Source organism: Sapajus apella, unplaced genomic scaffold (assembly GCF_009761245.1).
Source record: "Sapajus apella isolate SASKATOON/1434 unplaced genomic scaffold, GSC_monkey_1.0 scaffold148, whole genome shotgun sequence".
NCBI classification, from domain to species: domain Eukaryota; kingdom Metazoa; phylum Chordata; class Mammalia; order Primates; family Cebidae; genus Sapajus; species Sapajus apella.
Window position 1 is genome coordinate 221,887 of NW_022437088.1, and position 16,037 is coordinate 237,923.

The 16,037-nt window shown below is 40.3% G+C and overlaps 1 protein-coding gene and 1 long non-coding RNA gene across 4 annotated transcripts in view; one reads left to right on the forward strand and one right to left on the reverse strand.

Moving 5' to 3' along the window:
• Positions 1–16,037, forward strand: part of ASH1L (ASH1 like histone lysine methyltransferase) — a 245,358-nt gene that overhangs the window by 158,769 nt on the left and 70,552 nt on the right. The window lies entirely within an intron of this gene.
• On the reverse strand, positions 5,869–9,107 carry LOC116541089. The gene is made up of 2 exons (XR_004264712.1): positions 9,073–9,107; positions 5,869–5,964 (listed from the first exon to the last, which is right to left on the reverse strand). It is a non-coding gene; the product is annotated as an uncharacterized LOC116541089 (long non-coding RNA).

Here is a 16,037-nt window from a genome sequence, read left to right on the forward strand (position 1 = left end):
CAGGCGTGAGCCACCGCGCCCGGCCTTTTTTTTTTTTTTTCTTCTTTTTTTTTTCTTTTTGAGATGAAGTCTCACTCCGTGGCCCAGGCTGAAGTGCAATGACTCAATCTTGGCTCGCTGCAACCTCCACTTCTCAGGTTCAAGCCATTCTCCTGCCTCAGCCCCCTGAATAACTGAGATTACAGGCACACACCATCACGCCTGCCTAATTTGTGTTTTTAGTAGAGACGGTGTTTCACCATGTTGACCAGGATGATTTCAAACTCCTGATCTTGTCATCCGCCTACCTCAGCCTTCCAAAGTGCTGGAATTACAGATGTGAGCCACCATGCCCGGTCAACAAAGGTTTTTTTTGAGGCTGTGTCTCAAAAAAAGAAAGAAAGAGAAAATAATACAAGCATTTTTACAGCTTGAACGTAATGTTAGAAATTAATCTATTTTCCATAAAGCCTAGAGAAGTAAATTTTGTTTATGATGACAATTACCTTCCCTGATAATACTGATTTTTTTCAGTTGTATCTTGAGAATACTTAAACCTACAGAAAAATTTTTAAAATTGCAAATGAACACACATATATTCTAACCTAGATTTGTTATTTATCAATATTGTATCACAGTTGCTTTATCTTAATTTTATTATTCATTTATTTGAAAATATACTGCAGATATTTAGTACCTCTTAGATTTTAGTAATTACCACCTAAGAACTAGAATATTCTCCTATCTAATCAGAATACTGTTGTTAATACCTATGAAAATAAGCAGGCTAGGTGCAGTGGTCATGCCTGCAATCTCAGCATTTGGAAGGTCAAAACAGGAAGATCACTTGATCCCAGGAGATCAAGACCAGCCTGGGCAAGATGGCAAGGCCCCCATCTCTACAAAAAATTTTTTTTTTATTTTAGCTGAGAGTAGTGGCACATGCCTATAGACCAGCTATTTGGGAGGTCAAGATGAAAAGATCACTTGAGCACAAAAGTTTAAGGGAGCAATGAGGCATGATCCCAACCATGGCAACCCAGCTACAGCAACAAAATGAGACCCTGTCTCTAAAAAATAAAAATAAAAACTAAAATGAGCAAGAATTTTGTAAAATTATCTAACATGTATCCATTTTATATCATTTTTATATTTTTCTTATTTTCCTAGACATTGTGATTTATAGCAGTTTATTTTGCTTTGTTTTAATCTAGGATCCAAACAAATATCACGCATCTTATGCGATTTTTATGTATATTCTTTTAATCTAGAATGTTCTCTCATCATTTGTTTTTCATAAGATTGACCACTGGGCTGGGCACAGTGGCAGATCCCAGACCTTGGGAGGCCAAGGTGGGTGGATCACGAAGTCAAGAGATCGAGACCATCCTGGGCAACATGGTGAAACTCTGTCTCTACTTAAAAAAAAATTAGCCGGGCTTGGTGGTGAGTGCCTGTAGTCCCAGCTACTTGGGAGGCTGAGGCAGGAGAATTACTTGAAACCGGAAACGGAAGTCGAAGTAAGCCAGGATCCTGGTGATAGAGTGAGACTATCTCAAAAAAAAAAGATTGACCAGTGGGCACAGTGGCTCACATCTGTAATCCCAGCACTTTGGGAGGTTGAAGCGGGCAGATCACCTGAAGTTGGTTAAGGTGGTATTCACCAAATCTTTTAATTGTAAAGATACATTTTTTTCCATTGTGATTGGTCCTAAACCACCGGTTGATATTTGAGGCTATAGCTTGTTCTCTATCAGTCTTTTTAAATATAATATTTAATCATTTATTAATGTTCATTTTCTAAGTTAATGATTACATTGATGGTCGAAAATGACAATTTTTGCTGGGCACAGTGGCTCACCCCAGTAATCCTAGCATTTTGGGAGGCCAAGGCAGGTGGATCACCTGAAGTCAGCAGTTCGAGACCAGCCTAGCCAACATGGTGAAACCCTGTCTCTACCAAAAATGCAAAAATTAGCTGGGTGTGGTGGCACATGCCTGTAGTCCCAGCTACTTGGGAGGCTGAAGCAGGAGAGTTGCTTGAACCCAGGAAGTGGAGGTTGCAGTGAGCCCAGATCACACCACTGCACTCCAGCCTGGGTGACAATTTTCTAATTCCATCATTCCTTTTTTAGCTAACATTTTCTGGTGAAGATGAGCTTCTCTTTGTTTTCTTCTCCATTTGCTGTTTTTGTTTTTGTTTTTTTATCTTTTGAATACCGTATAGACTCATGAATTTTTTTTGTTTGGGTAGTTTTATTTATTTGTTTGTTTGTTTTTCTCAAGAGACAGGGTCTTCCTATATTGCCCCGGTTTGACTCCAATTCCTGGGCTCAAGAAGTCCTTCTGAGGTGGGTGGATCACCTGATGTCAGGAGTTCAAGACCAACCTGGCCAACATGGTGAAACTCCATCTCTTAAAAAAAAAAAAAAAAAAAGAAGTCCTTCTGCTTCAGCCTTCCAAAGTGCTGGGAAGCATAAGCTATCATGCGCGGCATAAAATCGAGTATATTATAATCTGTTATCACCATTATATAGGGAACTACTCAGAATTCCCTGATTTTACCACAGGAGCCTCTTTAAACTTGTCCCTGTTTCCTTTATGTGTGTCTTCAGATTACTCATCCGTGAGCACTTCCCTGCTTTCTGCTGTTTAGGGTGGTGAGGATATAGTTTTTTATTTTGATTTTTCTGCTGCTGTTGTTCTATTTTACTTTTTCTTTCTCTGGCCTGCATCTGGAATCAACTATTTCACTCAAGAAGCTTTGGTTTCTTTTAGTGAGGATTGTTATTTAGAAGTCAAAATTTGAATTTTCCATGTGCTTTTTGCTACTAGGGTGTTTGTTATTGCTGTTATGCCATGCGTCTAGCCCCTTTCAGGACCATGGAATGAAAAAATACATGTACACACGTGTGTGTTTTAATTTCCTATTGCTGTGGAAGAAATTACCACAAATTTAGCAGCTTAAATATCATCCATTTATTATCTCACAGATTCCCTGGAATTGTAGTTTATTCCTGGCTTAGTTGGATCCGCTATTCTGGGTTTCATAAGGCTAGAATCAAGGTACCATCTGAGGCTGGGGCTTCTATTCCAGACTCACATGGATGTAGGCAAAACTCATTTATTTACAGTTGTGTAACTCATGGTTGGTGGCTTGCTTCTTCTAGTGTTCAACAAAGAGAGTCTGCTTCTGTAAGACTGAACCGAGAGGCATCCTAAGCCTTTGTTGAGATACTAAGAGTACAGTTCCATGACTTTTATTATATGTACAGAGTTGCACATATATCGCCACAGTCAGTTTTAAAACATTTTTATTATTCCAGAAAGAAACCCACATCCCTAGGCACTCCCTAATTTCTCTACCATTAGGCAACTACTTACCTGCTTTCTGTTCATTCTAGAAATTTAATGTGTGGAATGTATGTAATATAGATACATTTTTTTTTAATCTGTCCTGGATATTTAGTGTCATACAATATGTGTTTTTTTGTGATTGAGTTCTTTTTTGTGTGTGTGTGAGATGGACTTTCACTCTGTCTCCAGGCTGGAGTGCATGGTGCTATCTCAGCTCACTACAACCTCCACTCCACCTCCTGGGTTCAAGCAATTCCCCTGCCTCAGCCTCCCGAGTAGCTGGGACTACAGGCATGTACCACCATGCCCAGCTACTTTTTGTATTTTTAGTAGAGACAGGGTTTCAACATGTTGAGCAGAATGGTCTTGATCTCTTGACCTCATGATCCACCCACCTTGGCCTTCCAAAGTTCTGGGATTACAGGACTGAGCCACCACGCCAGGCCATGACTGAGTTTTTTTCACTTAGCATATTGTTTTCAGGTTTCATGCATGTTGTAGTATATATCATTCTTGTCTTTTTTGCCAAATAATATTCCATTGCACATGTATATACCATGTTTTATTTATCTGTTCATCAGTTAGTGAACACTTGGGTTGTTTCTGCTTTTGCCTATCACAAGTAATGCTGCTATAAACACTTGTTTACATCTACAGTTTCATTTTTTATAGCTGCATCATACTAGATTATATAGATACTTCATAGTCTAACCAGTCTAGTAAGGAAGGTTTGTTCTAATATTTTCTTCTATAGATAATGCCCAGTGAATAATCTTATCCATATATTGTTTGATATTTTAGAGGTATATCTTCAGGGTGAATTCCTAGAAATTGAATTACTGGGTTAAATAGTAATTGTATATGTGATATTGTAAATATTGCTAAATTCTGCTTCCATGGGAATTGTATCCTTTTGTAGTCCTAGAAGTATGTAAGTGGCCTTACTTTTCCATAACCCATCCTATGTTGTCAAACTGTGGTATGTTTATTAATCAATAGGTGAGAAATTTCAATTCATTTTTTTTTTTTTTGAGGCGAGGTCTCGCCCTGTCACCCAGGCTGGAGTGCAGTGGTGCAATCTCAGCTCACTGAAACCTCTACCTCCTGGGTTCAAGCAGTTCTCCTGCCTCAGCCTCCCGAGTAGCTAGGACCACAGGCATACGCCACCACGCCTGGCTAATTTTTGTATTCTTAGTAGAGACGGGGTTTCACCATGTTGTCCAAGCTGGTTCAGTTCACATTTTTTTGCAAGTAGTGCTGTGAAGCATCTTTTTATGTCTTTGAAGGCTACTTAATATCTTTTTCTTTTAAGTGTCTTTTCAGGTTTGTTTCCCCATTTTCTATTGGATTCCTAGCCTTTATCCCCCTCAATTTTAAGGAGTTCTTTATTAGATATTCCTTTGTCTGTGATATAAATTGTAGATATATTTTGTCAATTTGTTATTTGACTTTTGTGCTTATTGACCGTATCTATTGTTATGCCAGTAATAATATGTTGTTACTGTTCAAACACTGTATTGATTACTATAGCTTTTTTATTTATTTATTTATTTTTTTAGAAACAGGCTCTCACTCCAAGGCCCAGCCTGGAGTGTAGTAGCACAAACATGGCTTAATTCAGCCTCTATCTCCCAGGCGCAAGCCATCCTCCTGCCTCAGCCTCCTGAGTCGCTGGGATGAGAGAAGTGGATCATCATACCCAGCTATTTTTTAAATATTTTATAGCAATCAGGCCTCATTATGTTGCCTAGTATGTCTCAAACTCCTGGCCTCAAGCTATCCTCCCATCTCAGCCTCCCAAAGTGCTAGGATTATAGGTGTGAGCCACTGCTCCTGGCCAAAGATTGTTTTGGCTATTCCTGGGTTTGTCATTTCTCCGTGATTTTTAGGGTCAGCTTATCTATTTCTGCAAAAAATGCAGCTGGAATTTTGAACAGAATCTATAGATCAACTTAGGAAGTTTTGCCATCTTAACAGTATTTAGTCATCATATCTGTGAATATGGGATGTCTTTCCATTTATTTTTACTTTTTTTTGTTTTGTTTTGTTTTAAGGCAGAGCCTCGCTCTCTTATCCAGGCTGGAGTGCAGTGGCCTGATCTTGGCTCACTGCAGCCTCCACCTCCCGTGTTCAGGTGATTCTCCTGCCTCAGCCTCCCAAGCAGATGGGACTACAGACGCATACTACCATGCCTGGCTAATTTTTTGTATTTTTGTAGAGACAGGGCTTCGTCATATTGGTCAGGCTGGTCTCAAACTCCTGATCTAAAGTAATTTGCCCACCTGGCCTCCCAGATTGCTGGGATGACAGGCATGAGGCACCATGCCCAACCTATTTTGATCTTGGCAGGCACCTATAATCCTAGCTACTCAGGAGGCTGAGACAGCAGAGTTGCTTGAACCCGGGAGAGAGAGGTTGCAGGGAGCCAAGATCGTGCCACTGCACTCCCGTCTGGGTAATAAGAGTGAAACTCCATCCCCAACCAAAAAAAAAGAAAAAGGTTCATATTTTTATATAATTGGGTTTACCATGTTGCTTTGTTTTTTGTTTGTGTTTTGAGACAGTCTCACTTTGTTGCCTAGGCTGGAGTGCAGTGACACAATCAAGGCTCAATGCAACATCAGCTGCCTAGGCTCAAGGGATCCTCTTGCCTTAACCTCCTGAGTAGCTGGGTCTGTAGGCTAATGCTGTTACAACCAGCTAATTCTTTTATTTTTTGTAGAGACAATGATGTCTTGCCATGTTGCCTAAGCTTATCTTGAGCTCCTGGCCTGAAGTGATCCTTCTGCCTTGGCCTCTGTATCTGGCCTTTTTTTCTTTCTTAATTGCTTCTGGATTTTGTGTGTGTGTGTGTGGATATTTTTTTTTTTTTTTTTAAGACAGGGCCTTCCTCTCATCCAGACTAGAGTACAGTGGCACAATCCCAGCTCACTACAGTCTCCCCCTCCTGGTCTCAAACATTCATCTTATCTCAGCCTCCCCCAGTAGCTGGGACTACAGGTACATGCCACTACACTCAACCAATTTTTTTTATTTTTTGTAAAGACAGGGTCTCCCTGAGTTGCCCAGGCTGGTCTTGAACTCTTGAGTTAAGTCCCTCCTTGGCCTCCCAAAGTGGCTGGGGTTGTAGGTGTGAGCCACCGCACCCAGGTTGCTTTTTTTTTTGACAGAGTTTTGTCCTTGTTGGCCAGGCTGGAGTGCAGTGGTGCAATCTCAGCTCACTGCAGCCTCCACCTCCCAGGTTCAAACAATTCTCCTACCTCAGCCTCCCGAGCAGCTGGGGTTATAAGCATGTGCCACCACACCCTGCTATTTTTCTTTTTAATGGCAGGAACAGCCTTTACTGGCTGCAGGAAGTGGAAGAGGGGATACAGCTTTTACGGACTAAATTGCCACCCTCCAAAAAAGACTTCTGTATTTTAAGTCATTAGAAAAGCTCTCCCACACCTAAATTTTAAGTAAGAAATTTCTTTTATTTTCTTCTGGTAATTACTAGCATTCAGTTTTTACATCTAGTTTCCTGATACATTTGGAATTTTTTCAGGTATATTAGTCTGGGCTAATACTGAAGAAGTAAAAAGAAAGTTATTACTTCTCAAGTACCTATTATGTGCCAGTTACTGTGCTAATCAGTTTATGTACATTATCTTATAAATTTAATCTATTCAAGAACCTTGTGAGAGAACAGGTATTATTATTATTGAAGAAGCTGAGGCTTAGAGAAACTTAAGTAATTTGTCTAGGGTTGTACAGTTAGTGGCATAGTTAACATTTGAATTCCAGCAGTAATTGGCTGCAGAGTTTGTACTTTTTCCCCACCTAGCCTCTACAGTAGTGAAATATCTTTTGCAGTTTTTTTTTTTTTTTTTTTGAAACAGGAGTTTCACTATATTGCTGAGGCTGGTCTCAAATTCCTGGGATCCTTCCACGATGATCCTTTAGCTGCAACCTGCAAAAAAAACCTGGGATTATAGGCATTTGCACCACCACCAGCTAAATGTCTTTTTTTTTTTTTTTTTTTGGAGACACAGTTTTGCTCTCATCACTCAGGCTAGAGTGCAGTGGCCTGATCTTGGTTCACTGCAGCCTTAGCCTCCCAAGTTCAAGTGATCCTCCTGTCTCACCTTCCTGAGTACCTGGGATTACAGGCATGTGCCACCACGCCCGGCTAATTTTTCTATTTTTTTTTAGTAGAGATGGAGTTTCACCATTTTGACCAGGCTGGTCTTGAACTCCTGTCCTCAGGTGATCCACCCGCCTCGGCCTCCCAAAGTGCTGGGATTACAGGTGTGTAACCATGCCCAGCCTTCATGTCTTTTTATGCTTAGAAAAAAGTCTAACTTGGCTGCGTGTGGTGGCTCATACCTGTATGAGCACCCAGAGTGCTCAATCCCAGCACTTTGGGAAGCCAAGATGGGAGGATTCCTTGAGGCCGAGAGTTTCACACCAGCCTAGGCATGATGGTGAGGACCCATCTCTACCAAAAGTTTTAAAGAATTATCCAGGCATAGTTGCACACACACCTGTAGTCCTAGTTACTCAGGAGATTGGTATGGCGGGATTGCTTGAGTCCAGCAGTTAAAGGCTGCATTGAATTAGGATTGTACCACTGTATAACCTGGGCAGCAGAGCAAGGCCCTGTCTTTAAAGCAAAACAGTAAAACATGGATAACTTGTCTGGACCATTTGATTAATTCCTTTTTTAGTTAGAATATTAGCTCTAGAATAACATGTACATTTTTTATATTATGTACTCTTTAGGGTAAAGTTTATATAGTAATCTGAAAATATAATTTTACCTTTTTATTTTTTTCTAAAAGTGCTGTACTCCTTGATGATTTTAAGTTGTGTAGTAAAATGGTCTGGATTGGAGCAAGGTTAAGGAAAGGTGGCATTATAAAAAATCATGCTTCCCCTTTCTTCAAATTCATATTCTCAGGGCAAAAGAACATTAAGGGAGTTTATTTTCCTGTTGTCTATATATGATGTTCAGAAGTATTTTAACCCTGGTTTTTGTTTTGTTTTGTTTTGTTTTGTTTTTTGAGATGGAGTCTTGCCTCTGTCACTGGGCTGAAGTGCAGTGGCACGATCTCGGCTCACTACAACCTCCGCCTCCCAAGTTCAAGCGATTCACCTGCCTCAGCCTCCCAAGTAGCTGGGATTACAGGCACCCAACACCACGCCCAGTTAATTTTGTCTTTTGTAATTTTAGTAGAGATGGAGTTTCACTATGTTGGCCAGTTTGGTCTCAAACTCCTGACCTGGTGATCTGTCTGCCTCGGCCTCCCAAAGTGCTGGGTGCTAGGATTATAGGCGTGAGCCACCGGGCCTGGCCAGTATGATCCTTTTTTTTTAGACAGAGTCTTGCTCTATCATCCAGGTTGGAGTGCACTGGCACTATTTTGTCTCACTGCAACCTCCACCTCCTAGGTTCAAGCAGTTCTCCTGCCTCAGCCTCTCAAATAGCTTAAATTACAGGTGCCCGCCACCACACCTGGCTAATTTTTTGTATTTTTAGTAGAGATGGGGTTTCACCATGTTGGTGAGGCTGGTCTTGAACTCCTGACCTCAGGTATTCCACCTGCCTTGGCCTCCCAAAGTGCTGGGATTACAGATGTGAGCCACCACGTCCAGCCGATCTTTTTCAACAATTTTTTTTTTTTTTTGAGACAGAGTCTCACTCTGTCACCCATGTTGGCATGCAGTGGCACGATCTTAGCTCACTGCAACCTCCACCTCCTGGATTCAAGCAATTCTTGTGCCTCAGCCTCATGAGTAGCTGGGATTAGCGGCGTATGCCTCTACGTCCAGCTAGTTGTTGTATTTTTAGTAAAGATTGGGTTTCACTTTTTTGGCCAAGGCTGGTCTTGAACTACTTGCCTCAAGTGATCTGCCTGACTCAGCCTCCCAAAGTGCTGGAATTACAAAATTGAGCCACCACATCCAGCAAACCCTGATATGATCTTAATTTATCTTTTATATAGGTCTGGACCATTTCTCCCTGTAAATAATTGGTTATGCTGGAATATGTAAATTTATGTTAATCTAAGTAAAATTAGCAAAATAAATCTGTTCTGGAAAGTAGACTGTACTTTGGTTGATAGAGTGTTTTGAGATAAATGTTAACATCTTTAGGAAGATAATTTATGAAAATAGTATTTTCAAAAAAGTTTTAACTGCCAATGGAATGCAGAATAGATTGCCATTTGTGGTTATAGAATTTATCAAATCATTTTTTAGCTACATCTTTTACTAGTTATATGAATTTAGACAAGTTACTGATTTGGGCAACCTTTGATCCTCTGTGTCCTCAGCTTTAAAATGGCAGTGATAAATAATACCTATTACTCAGTTATCAAAGGTAAAATGCTTTCCATACACGAAATAGGCATTCAAAATATTTTTTAATGTCTTGCTCCACAGTTAGTAGATTGTGACCTTGGACAAATTATTTAACTTCTCTAACACTCTTTCTTCCTCTTTATAAGTAATATGGCCTCCTTGAAGTCATTATTCCCTACCTAGATTCCTTTGAAATCTTGTTACTTCCTTCAGAATCATTGCATAGTATTTAAGTCCCACCCTTAACTTGTGTAACCTATTTTTCTAGTTATTTGTCCAGTCATAGTCCTCAAATATTTGTTCCTTTAGCCACATCTGATCATTTTCATTACTTCCTCCATCCTACACTTTCCTCCTGGGGCTTATCCTAGATGTTTGCTCTGCGTAGTATAAACTACCTTCCCTACTTTACTTTTCCTTGTCAAAATCCCATTTATCTTTTCAAATAAGTTTTCTTATTTCTTTTCTAACTACAATTACTTTTATTTTTCCTTTTGTAGAACTTAGTGTTTCCTCCTAGTAACTAGTGTTACGAGTTTTATCACATTCTGTTTTTTTGGTGGTAGGGGGACAGTCTTGCTCTATCACCCAGGCCGGAGTGCAGTAGTGAGATCTCAGCTCACTGCAACCTCTGCCTCCTGGGTTCAAGTGTTACTAGTGCCTCAGTCCCCCAAGTAGCTGGAATTACAGGCACCACCACCCCTGGCTAATTTTTGTATTTTTAGTAGAGATGGGATTTTGTCATGTTGGCCAGGCTGGTCTCAAACTCCTGACTTCAGGTAATCTGCCCGCCTCAACTTCCCAAAGTGCTGGGATTACATGTGTGAGCTACTGCTTCTGGCCTCAAAGTTTTATCACATTCTGATAGGTAATCTAGGTATATGCATACATATTTGTTTTCCCACCAAATTGTAAACTTCTTATGACCAGGGACACCCTTCATTTGACTTGGATGCCTTGAAGAACCCAGTGGTATTTTCTACATCTAATTACTAAAATATCTATCACTTAACATCTCCTTAAAGAGATTTAAATGCATCTGCCTTCTCACATGGTAACAAATACATGGAAATTATTTTGGTTCGTCAATTTCATATTTACCTAAGATAGGTATTTCAAAAAGGAGTAAATGCCAAAACTTTGGGAGGCCGAGGCAGGCAAGTTGCTTGAGCCCAGGAGTTGAAGACCAGCCTGGGAAACATGGTGAAGCACTGTGTCTACAAAAAAAAAAAAAAAGTCCTATCCCTTCATGATAGCAGTGGTAGCATGCTCCTCTAGTTCTAGCTACTCAGAGAGTGAGGAGGCTGAGGTGAGAGAATCACTTGAGTCTGGGAGGCTGAGGCTGCAGCTGCAGTGAGCCAACATCTTGCCACTGCACCCTACTCTGGGAGACAGAATGAGACCCTGTCTCAAAAAAGAAAAGAAAGAAAAATTCCTGTCATCTAGTGCTGTCATAGCTTTCCTAGCATTGGCTTTTTTGTACAGTGTACAGTAATGTCCTAGGCTTTCACACTGATTCACCACTCACTCACTGACCCACCCAGAGCAACCTCCCAGTCCTGCAAGGTCCCCTCATGGTAAGTACTTTATACAGGTGTACCATTTTTTATCTTTTACACCATGTTTTTACTCTTCCTTTTCTATGTTTAGAAATGTTTAGATATACATATACCACTGTGTTACAACTGCCTGCAGTATTCAGTACAGTTATATACTAAACAGGTTTGTAGCCTAGGACATATAAGCTATACTGTCTAGGTTTATGTAATTATATTCTGTGATGTTCACACAGCATTTGTCAGAATGCATCACTATCAAATGACTTTATATTTGTATCCAAAACAGCTTCTATGAGCAACATTTATTACATTTATTAAGTCATGTTTGTATTCTCCATTGCTGTTTATAAAGTGCTTTTATGTATATCTGCATTTGAGTTAGTTTTGCTGCATTTAAGTGCATCTGTGTTATAGTCCTAGATTTATATTAATAGACTCAGATCACAACAGTCATTATAAATATATTTTTACTAGAACATTGTTTAAAATCCAAGACAGTTTTCTTTCCCTGTCAGTGTGATTTAGACCCTGTTTTTCTTCTGGTTATTTGGTACTAAATAATTTTATACTTGTTTAAATATTAATCCAGGCTGGGCACGGTGGCTCGCGCCTGTAATCCCAGCACTTTCGGAGGCCGAGGCAGGCGAATCACGAGGTCAAGAGATCGAGACCATGGTGAAACCCCATTTCTACTAAAAAATACAAAAATTAGCTGGGCGTGGTGGCGCTCACCTGTAGTCCCAGCTACTCGGGAGGCTGAGGCAGGAGAATTGCTTGAACCTGGGAGGCGGAGGCTGCAGTGAGCCAAGATTGTGCCACTGCACTCCAGCCTGGTGCCTGGCAACAGAGCAAGACTCTGTCTCAAAAAAAAAACAAAAAAATAAATAAATATTAATCCTTCAGTCCTAATGAGTTAAAAAATAATAAATATTAATCTTAGTAAATTAATATGAGAGTAAATCAATTAAAAAGTATTTGATATTTTCCTAAATCACATCATATTTATTAACTGTTTTTATGAATTATCAAAATAAACTGGCCAGATGAAGTGGCTCACACCTGTAATCCCAATACTTTGGGATGCCAAGACAGGCGGATCACCTGAGGTCAGGAGTTCAATACCAGCCTGGCCAACATGATGAAACCCTGTGTCTACTAAAAATACAAAAAATAACCGGGCATGCTGTAATCCCAGTAGCTGGTGCCTGTAATCCCAGCTACTTGGGAGGCTGAGGCACAAGAATTGCTTGAGCCTGGTAGGCACAGGTTGCAGTAAGCCAAGATCATGCCACTGTACTCCAGCCTGGGCAACAGAGTGAGACTGTGTCTCAAGAGAAAAATAAATAAACAAACTAAATAGATTGTCTTAATATTATGTCCTTCATGGCAGTCTTTCCTTCTTTTTTTTTCCCCGAGATGGAGTTTTGCTCTTCTTGTCCAGGCTGGAGTGTAATGGCGCAATCTTGGCTAACTGCAACCTCCATCTCCTGGGTTCAAGCGATTCTCTTGCCTCAGCATCTTTAGTACTGGGATTACAGGCACATGCCACCATGCCTGGCTAATTTTTGTATTTTTTAATAGAGACGGGTTTCACCATGTTGGCCAGGCTGGTTTTGAACTCCTGGCCTCAGGTGATCCACCTGCCTCAGCCTCCCAAAGCGCTGGGATTACAGGCATGAGCCACTACGCCCGGCCAAAAAATATATCTCGGGATATAATCCATGATCATGCATTACCTTTTGTTACCGTGCTTTTATTTTATTATTTATTTATTTATTTATTTATTTGACAGGGTCTTTCTCTGTCACTCAGGCTTGAGTGCAGTAGTGCTATCTGGGCTCCCTGTAGCCTCTGCCCACCCCAGGCTCAAGTGATCCTTTCACTTCAGCCTCCCAAGTAGCTGGGACCACAAGCATGCACTATCACACCCAGCTTTATTTTTTCCCTGGTATTTCAGAATTTTGCCATGTTGCCCAAGCTAGTCTTGAACTCCTGACTGAGCCCAAGCAATCCACCCACCTCTGCCTCCCAAAATGCTGGGATTACAGGCATGAGGCACTGAGCCCAACCATCTTTTTATTCTCTATTAATTTGGAACTGTTTTCAGCCTCTTTCATGAAATTGACATTTTTTAATATAGAGCAGTTGTTGCATACAGGGTTTTTAAATTTGAATTTGTTGTATCTTCATGAATAGATAGAGATTGTGCATTTTAGGTAGGAATAACACAGAAGTGATACTGTTTTCTTTGTGAATTTAATCAGGAAGCATATGATATCACTGTGCCATTGGTGGCATTAACTTTGGTTGTTTTTTCTTTGTGACACATACCAGATTATTCCTCCCATGTTCAAGCGATTCCTCTGCCTCAGTCTCCAACTAGCTGGAATTACAGGCGTGGACTACCATGCCCAGCTAATTTTTGTATTTTTAGTAGAGACAAGGTTTCGTCATGTTGACCAGGCTCATCTTAAACTTCTGACCGCAGGTGATCCACCCGCCTCAGCCTCCCAAAGTGCTGGGATTACAGGCATGACCCACTGTACCTGGCCTAAAATGGTTATTTTCTTACTTTGCCATTATCTATCTCTTAACTGGCATTCTCTTTACTCTTACTTATTATCAGTACAGACTCACTTTATTTGATGAAGTGTCTCAGATTGCAGCCAGTGGTAACCCTTCCAGGCTGGTTCCATCATATTTATTTTTTTAACACTTACACTCTGTCAAAAAATAAAGCTAAACCACCATAGAGGGGTAAGAGAAATGACTATTTTAAGAAAAGATATAAGGCAAATATAGCAAAATTCTAATTATAGAATCTAAAAGGTAGATATAAGGAATTTTTGTACAGTTACTTTAAACTTTATAAAATGTTTATCTACAAAAAATTGTTGGAGGAAAGTCAGCAGAAGTCGGGGGAACTATTTAGTGTATAATAAGGTTTATCAAGTGAGTAAAAAAGTTAATGCTTTTGGCCTCCAGAGTTCTCTTTGTGGAAGGGTGATAAATATAGAATGGTCAGAAATAAAGGACAGCGTTGTGGCACTGCATTAGAATTATAGGTATAATTATAAATTTATAAATAGAAGAGGTTACAAACTTAAATGCTCCTGATTTTTTTTTTTCTTTTTTTTTTTGAGACAGAATCTCGCTCTGTTTCCCAGACCGGAGTGCAGAGTAGCACAACTTGGCTCTAATTTTTGTATTTTTTGTAGAGACAGGGTTTTGCATGTTGCTTAGGCTGATCTGAAATTCCTGAGCTCAAGCCATTTGCCCGCCTTGGCCTCCTAAAGTGCTTGAATTATAGTCATGAGCTATCACATCTGGCCTACAAACATGATTTTTTTTTTTTTTTTTTTTTTGAGACAGAGACTTGCTTTGTCACCCAGGCTGGAGTACAGTGATGTGATATCAGTTCACTGCAACCTTTGTCTCCTGGGTTCAAGTGGTTCTTATGCCTCAGTCTCCCAAGTAGCTGAGACTATAGACACACGCCACCACGCCTGGCTAAATTTTGTATTTTTCGCACTTTGGGAGGCCAAGGTGGGTGGATCACCTGAGGTTAGGAATTGGAGACCATCCTGGCCATGTGGAAACCCCATCTCTACTAAAAATACAAAAGTTAACTGGGCCTCACCAGTAGTCCTAGCTACTCCAGAGGCTAAGGCAGGAGAATCATTTGAACCTGAGAGGTGGAGTTTGCGGTGAGCTGAGATTGCACCACTGCACTCTAGCCTGGGTGACAGAGGGAGACTCTGTCTCAAAAAAAAAGAAGAAAGAAAAGCAAAAGACTTTTTTCATATAAGCAAGTATACGTAGTCACACAAATATACATGTAGTCCTATTTATATAACTACAGTCAGAGGTCTACAACAAACACAATCATTAAAACTTACATCTGGCTTCCTGCCATTTGTAGCAGTTCCATAACTGAAATGGCTACTCTTTATACCAACATATGTAAGATTTTTCTCTTGAGTGATTTGAATTAATAGTGTCACAGAGCTGGATATGGTGGCTCATGCTGGTAATCTCAGCATTTTGGGAGGCCAAGGCAAGAGGAGCCCAGGTATTTGATACCAGCCTGGGCAACATGGTGAGATCCCGTCTCTACAAAATGTATGAAAATTAGCCAGGCATGTGGCTTATGCCTGTAGTCCTAGCTGCTACTCGGGAGACTGAGGTGGGAGGATCACTTGAGCCTGGGAGATCAAGGCTGCAGTGAGGTATGATCGTACCACTGCACTCCAGCCTGGGCAACAGAGCAAGACCCTGTCTCAAAACAAAAAAAACAAATGGCACAAAGACAAATGAAATAGAAAATGCTAGGAGGGTTCAGAATCTCCAGGACAAACTAACATGCAAAAAGACAGCCAGTTTCTCTCTCTTAATTTGCCATTCCACAAAAACCACACAATCCAGACTATTTTTTTTTTTAATGAGAAAGATTTTCATGTTGCCATCACCAGAAAGGAAAATGGGCAGCCACACATAAATCAGAACCAAAATCAGACTTGCACAAAAACTGGGAAAACACTTTCTCAAATGATTATCATAGGCATTACATCACATTGTGTTAAACTTATCAGCACTGCAAAATCAAGGATAAAATTGTTTTTTTAGTAGTTAATAATTAGCAATTAATGAGAGTATTCAGAATTTCATTAACTTTGAGGACTGGAACTATAGAAGTAACTCCAGAGTTTTTGTGGGTTTGTGTTTCTTCATCACAAAGAGTTCTGCCAAGTATTTTCTTCCCAAACTCTGCTGTATTGGGTTCTTACTTACCCAAATGGC